Source organism: Ixodes scapularis, unplaced genomic scaffold (genome assembly GCF_016920785.2).
Source record: "Ixodes scapularis isolate PalLabHiFi unplaced genomic scaffold, ASM1692078v2 PGA_scaffold1__304_contigs__length_218370807, whole genome shotgun sequence".
NCBI classification, from domain to species: Eukaryota; Metazoa; Arthropoda; class Arachnida; order Ixodida; family Ixodidae; genus Ixodes; species Ixodes scapularis.
The window spans coordinates 125,436,055-125,442,448 of record NW_024609846.1 but is presented as its reverse complement, the minus strand read 5'-3'; the positions used below and the strand labels follow the sequence as shown (position 1 = coordinate 125,442,448).

The 6,394-nt window shown below is 46.7% G+C and overlaps 1 non-coding gene across 1 annotated transcript; it reads right to left on the bottom strand.

The window, feature by feature from the left end:
* Window positions 1-5,718: 5,718 nt before the first annotated feature.
* Trnaf-aaa lies at window positions 5,719-5,800 on the bottom strand. The gene has a single exon. It is a non-coding gene; the product is annotated as a tRNA-Phe (tRNA).
* Between the last annotated feature and the right edge of the window lie 594 nt (window positions 5,801-6,394).

Below are 6,394 nucleotides of genomic sequence, written 5' to 3'. Positions count from 1 at the left end.
AGTTAAAACAAAAACGCAATGCGAAACACGAAAGTCGTACTGCAGGGTACGACGGCCCTTTTTAGTGCCAATAATACGATATACGAGTTAAAGACCGTCCAAGACATAGAAAGGCAAAAGCACACCCACGCCAACCCTCGGTTCCTCCTCGCCCTTTCTCCCGCGCCAGGAAGCAAGAAATATCCCATCCTTTCTAGCTTGATGTTTAAGATGAGAAAATATTAGTCCAGTGGCAATTAGTAATCCCCAAAAGAAATGCAGATGCCGCGCCTTCTTATTGAGTGCCCTACTATACAGGCTCGACGACTTCGAGTAATACCTTACAATGTTTTATTTCATTTTACTGAAGTAGGAGGTGTGACACCAGTTTTGGAACACACTATCAATAGAAATGTAAGCTTACATACGGCTCAAAATCTTTTTTAAAAGTATGTGTGCACAGATAATTGCTGGAGTCGATAGCATAACATGAGTCATAGCAAAAATAAGCTTACATATCTTGGCATTTGTAACTTTCAAGAGAGTTCGGCGAAAGTGGATTAGCGGAACCCCTGTTTAGAGCACTCACTTATCGTCGGAGACATACTGTTAGAGATCGAAAGCGCATTTCTTGAAATGCTACTCTTGGTCTGTTTTGTCGATAATCTTGCAAGAGTATACATAACATATTGTTTATTCATACACATGAAATGCCTATAATATTCTCAAACGACGAGATGACTGCTGTCGCGCAGGCGTTACCCTAATATAATAAATATTGAGAAAATAACAACCTGAATAGGTTCTTGTCCTCTGTTTACGCACTAATTTAAATTTAAAATGACTGTGGATATTCTGATTTAACAATTCCCTTCCTCTACAACGCCCCGATGTTCAGAGATAGTTTACGATTGCGTTGAATAAAAAATATAAAAAAAAATAACACAAGAAAGGTAATTCTGCAGTTGCCTGGCCTTGACATATCAAGTGACGAGAGTTGACGAAAATAATCTTAAAGCGAGTGATGTGCTTCAGTCGCTGAAATATTCTTACGAATGACAAGTGATGAGGCGATAATAACTGAAGAAACTAAACGTTTAATGAGGCGAATTTGTGCCCAAAAATAAAGCGGAAAAGAAAGATAAGAACTGAGCGTCGCGGGCGTCGGAGGCGGCGAAGCAGCAGGATCGAACGCTGAGGCGAAACTGACTCCGCTCGCCGTGCGAGTCCCTTATGTACCCTCGTGGGATTCTGGATCATTCGGCGTAGAACTTTCGGTCCTTATAATATTCGGAACTAGATCAGAGGAGAATGTTCTCGAATTTACGAGAAGGCCAAATTGAAAGAATAAATAACAGGACAGTTCGCTGACTGGGGATCGAACCTACACCTACCGCGCGAAAATCAAGCGCGGTAACCACTCGGCCACGCACGTGCTTGGTCGCCGACGAGCGTGGAAATATCCCCAAACAAGGTAGTAAATTCGAAATTGGTTTTCATATTGTCGATAGTATTAATCCTTAAAATCGGGTGCCAAGCATGCAGTATTCTTCATGACTGCTCTATGATCCCGTGTGTCAATGAGAACATACAAATAAAGGAAATGCAACCTCTTTTCCGCATGTCAGAAACCATTAAACAGCGTTTCCGCTTTTTACACAACTGTATAGATGCACAGGCCGGGGAAAGACATTATTACGACGGTTTTATTGGTTTCTACAGAAACGAAGCACTCGGAGTGAGTCAATACGCAAGTCTACGATTGCAGACATCTTCCGAGCTTAAACAGAAAACTCTGTCTCCAGAGACGTGGGACACCTAGGCGACCAGTTTCAGAGGCCTGGTCCAGGCGACGTGTTTTTCTTTCCTTAGACGACCGCAGCCTCGGTTGCTGTTACAAAAATAACAGATCTCAACGTACAAGGACGAGGCTCGCCAACGCAGGAACGAGCGGTCATGCAACACATCGATGGGTCACAGGAATTCGATGTTAAATCTCAGTAGATAAGTTCGTAGTATTTGTCTAAATGACTCGTTTGGGAGGTTATATCTAGCGATGGGAATACCAAAGCACCTGGCGTGCATCCAATGAATGTAGACTGGCATCCAATCATAATATAACCCCGAGCACCCCGACGGCATGGACGAAAACACCGAATCCATCAAGCGTGGCCTCGAGGAGTCTTCCTCGATCTCCGGCACAATCCCCAACCCCAACCCCTGGTTGGGGTTGGAAAAGAACAAGAGGTGCCGCTACAAGGCTGTGCCCTACGCCCGCGCAGACTACTGGCCGCGGCATGACAGCCAGTAAGGCGGCAACGCCTGGTTTTCAAAATCGACCATGCAGATGCCAAGACAAGTGCAGCATCATAACCCTTCATAATTTGTAAGCTCGAGCCAGCCATCCTGGTCGCATCGCTAAATGTTCGAGGTTTCAACGCGCATATAAAACAGTACCATGTAGTACAGCGCCTGTTGCAAAGCGAGAAACCCGATATCTTAGCGTTGCATATGACCAAGATGGCTGAGGAGGAACAAATTTCAAGCGCGGCACAATCCTTTTTGCATTCTGCGTCCGTATGAAGCGTGCGTCGCACCCGTTGCGGAGTTTTCCGCGGATTGTCTTTTGTGCGAAAGCATATTAACTGTCCCATGCAGCGAGCCGACGTCATCCGTTCGAAGCACGCCAAACGGCACCTTAAATTCTTTCTCCAAGTGAAGCCAGCTCCCGGCTTTGAAACCACGCGAAAAGCCTAGACAACGGCACCTAGCCTCCCCGATCCCAAAGGAGCGGAGTAAAGGTGATGGATGTCACCTTCGGTCACATTGGCTGGCGCGCGTCGACGAGGCTCCCATTGGCCGCTATGCGCGTCAGTTTCGACGACCGCCGCCCCATGGCGTTGCGTGCCCGTGCCGCGAGCGTGCCTGTAACACGAAGCGTCCAAGGTCAGAGCTGCAAAAACAGCAGGGAGAGCGCTCGCACGGCCGGTGTAAATACGTCGCAAACGAAACACGGGAGCGGAAGAACGGCGCGCAAGCTTTCGGATTCACAACTTAGAAGTGCTTAGGTGCCACCTCTAGCTTTCTTTGTTTCTAAAAACGTCGTCTGAACTGGCGGTCACTACCGACAGAAAAAGGCGTTTTATTTTCTGTGTTTTTTGCTCGCGACAGTTCACTGGCGGCTCATATGTGTACATGTTCCCAGTACGGTGAAAGAGCGTGTGTCCTTTTTTGCTGGCTTGCGTCGTTTTGTGGATTGTGACAGAACAACCGCGCGGCGCAGCGACTTTAACTGCTTTGTCCGAGCGATTGATAGAACGCCACTTACGCAACGCGCCGATAGTAGCGTTGGGGTTTTAAGCGATTTGCTCCATAACTGATTCAATAGACGCGGGAAGTGGGCGGAATGAATCCTCCGAGATTCGTTTCACACATTTCTAGGCGTTATCGCACACGCGGTCAGATAGTCTGTTCCGGCTTCTGTCGCAGACAGATTGGCAAAGTATCAAATAATGCCGTATTTTTCTTGTTTTTTTTTCTTCTGACTATTGGTTAATTTCGACAATGATTGGCGAGAAAGCACCGCGAAAGGCGCGATTTAATTGGAAGCTTTGGAAGCTCAAAAACAAGGTTCTGAACGAGGAGCTGTTTCTTGGGAAGGGAAGGAAGGGGTGGGGGGGGGGGGGGGGGGAGCATTTTTAATTGTATTTTTATGGTACGGGAAGTGAAATATTTGAAACGTGGGAAATCGTCACTCAGGAAGTTAAAATACTTGCGATTGAAAGGTCGGCCCTTTTAGCATATGAATCCCGCTGGGCCGGACGCAGTTTAAACGCCGATTTGCAGGCGTTGTTCAGACCGGAGTATCAAACTCCTGACGTGGTTAGCAAGGACTAACAAAGCGTTAAGCAACGGCTGGAGCAGTTGCATCTCGAGCGTTACCTGGATGCAATTGTTTGTGCTCGGTCACAAAAGTACCTGATGGGAGAGCAGTCGACTAAGCGAGCTTTGGCCGCCGTGAAGCGATACGCGCTGCGCGGCGGACTAGGCGAAATTGAGCACAATGGCGTCGATAACACTTTCCGGAGTATTATTAAGCGAGCGTTCTTTCTCTTTTGAAATACAACTTAGGATGAAGAAGGACGTGGGGATCTTCTAGAGTCTCTACCGCAGCTGGCGGAAGAGGATTGGGAAAGCCTTTTGCAGTCAACCACTTTGCAGGAGGTTGATAGTGGTATTCATGATTTCCGAACTCAAAAACGCCGGGACATGATGGTGTATGCGCCGAGTTTTATAAGACGTTTAAGAGCGTAGTCTCCAAATTGTTATAAGAAGCTTTTTGCACGGCGTATTCACGGAAAGCACTGCCGCCGTCTTTCGCGCGAACGTACACTGTTCTCATTCCTAAAAGTGATGATGTCAAGAAACTGCGTCACGTCACTGGTTTCCGCCCAGTCACTCTGTGTAATGTTGAGTACAAGGTTTTTGTCAAATTCCTCACCTGCTGGCTTCAAACTGTTGTGTGTAAGCTGATCGGGGATCACCAAACTTGTAGAATTCAAGATAGATGAATTACAACAAATATTGACGCGGCCCGCAGTGATTTGGAAGCGTGCGACGGCGGCACGGGACAAGGTGCCATGCTGCAATTAAATTTAGAAAAGGGTCTTGATTGTGTTAAACACGTCGTTCTTTTTGATGTTTTAAAACGCGCGAAAGTGGGCGATGTTATTTTAGAGGGTGCCACAATGGCCTGCCAAGGTAACACCACAAAGCTCATCGTCAATAAAGAGTCAACAGATCCAATCCATGTTCGGACGTCCGGGAGACAGGGATGTCCTATGTCGTCATTATTGTTCAGTTTAAATTCAGAGCTTTTTTTGTTTATGCATCCTGAATAGTAAAGAATATCGGAGATTTTGTCAGAAAAACGAAGTTATTAAACGCATTAGTTACGCTGATGATATTGCAGTTTTTGTACTGATAAGCCTCAGCGCCGCGGTTACTCTTGAGGAAATTTTGTGAGGCGACATGTCGTGCCATAATCTAGAGTAAGTGCCGTGGAATTGGGCACAGCGCCTGGCCACAACGCCTTCACTTTATGAAGGCGTGTGCTGGGACTGCGTGCCTTACACATACCACGGCGTGTCACTTGACTGTTATTGAGTAAACAAAAAATATAGGTCGGGTATCGCCGCCGACCTCGACAGGCGCGCTTCTCGCTGGAAGAGGCAAGACCAGTCTATTTTAGCCAGAGCAACGGTTTGCAATGTTTTCTTCGTTTCAAAACTTTGGTGTATTTTGCAAGTGATACGCAGTATCGGCATGAACGTGCAGAAGTTTCACCAAGCGTTTGCTGCTTTTATCTGGAGATCAAGTATAGACCCGATGAGGCGCGTTAATCTGTGCTATCGTGTACGTGACGGTGGGCTGGGGCTATCACATTTGTTTGTGAGTCACCTGGTCTCACGTTTCCTGTTTCTGCACGATCAAGCGCATCCTTTCATACACGCGTTCATTCAAGCAAAACTGTCACCTCATTGACCGTCTTTTCTTGTTTCGTTCTGTGGCGATTAGACATGATGTACCTAAGCTTCAAAAGGAAGGTCTAAAAACGATACATTTTTTTTTGTCTGCTCGTTTTAGGGGCGAAGTTCCTTAGGGTCTAGCCTTGTCTGGCGTCTGTGCTCACATCGACTGCCATCCCATCTGTCCTTTTAAAAAGAGTAAAAATATTTGCGCAGTCGACAGGATTTGAACCTGTGCGGGGAGACCCCAATGGATTTTTAGTCCATCGCCCTAACCACTCGGCCACGACTGCGGGGCGAGTAGAGGGCTCTGAGATGTGGCAGTAACTCAAGAGCTAGGGATTTTATGGATGAAACGTTGTATGTAGCCGCTCAACGTCCAAACAGGAGAGGGCGCCGCGGTCAATTGCGTATATAATCGCGTTAAACTTAGCATGGCATTGGGTCAACGTTTATAGACGAGAGGGCGCTGCGGCCAAATGCTCAAATGCGTATATAACCACGTTCCATACCACACATTTTCTTTCTGACATAGATGAAAACGAACGAAAAGCTCGGCAGGCTGCGGCTCAGCGTATCAGCACCACCAAAGCTTCGCCCCAATCATCATCTTTCACCACGTGGAGATGCGGTCATTTTTCTTTTGAATTGTCCGGGGTGGCTAGGAAAAAGCTTTTCCCAACGCCGCTGTATGTTCCCAACACTGGTGTATAGCAGTGTTGTTATACAAGGTTGTAAAGATGCGCTGAAGCGCGTGGAGCGTATGTGTATTCCCCTTCCGAAAGACATTATTTTTCAGACTAATTACCAATACGTTAAATGTCAAGGTATGGCTTAAAGAAATAGGTGTATGTGTGCCATAAACGACCGACTCCCTTTTAGGTAAA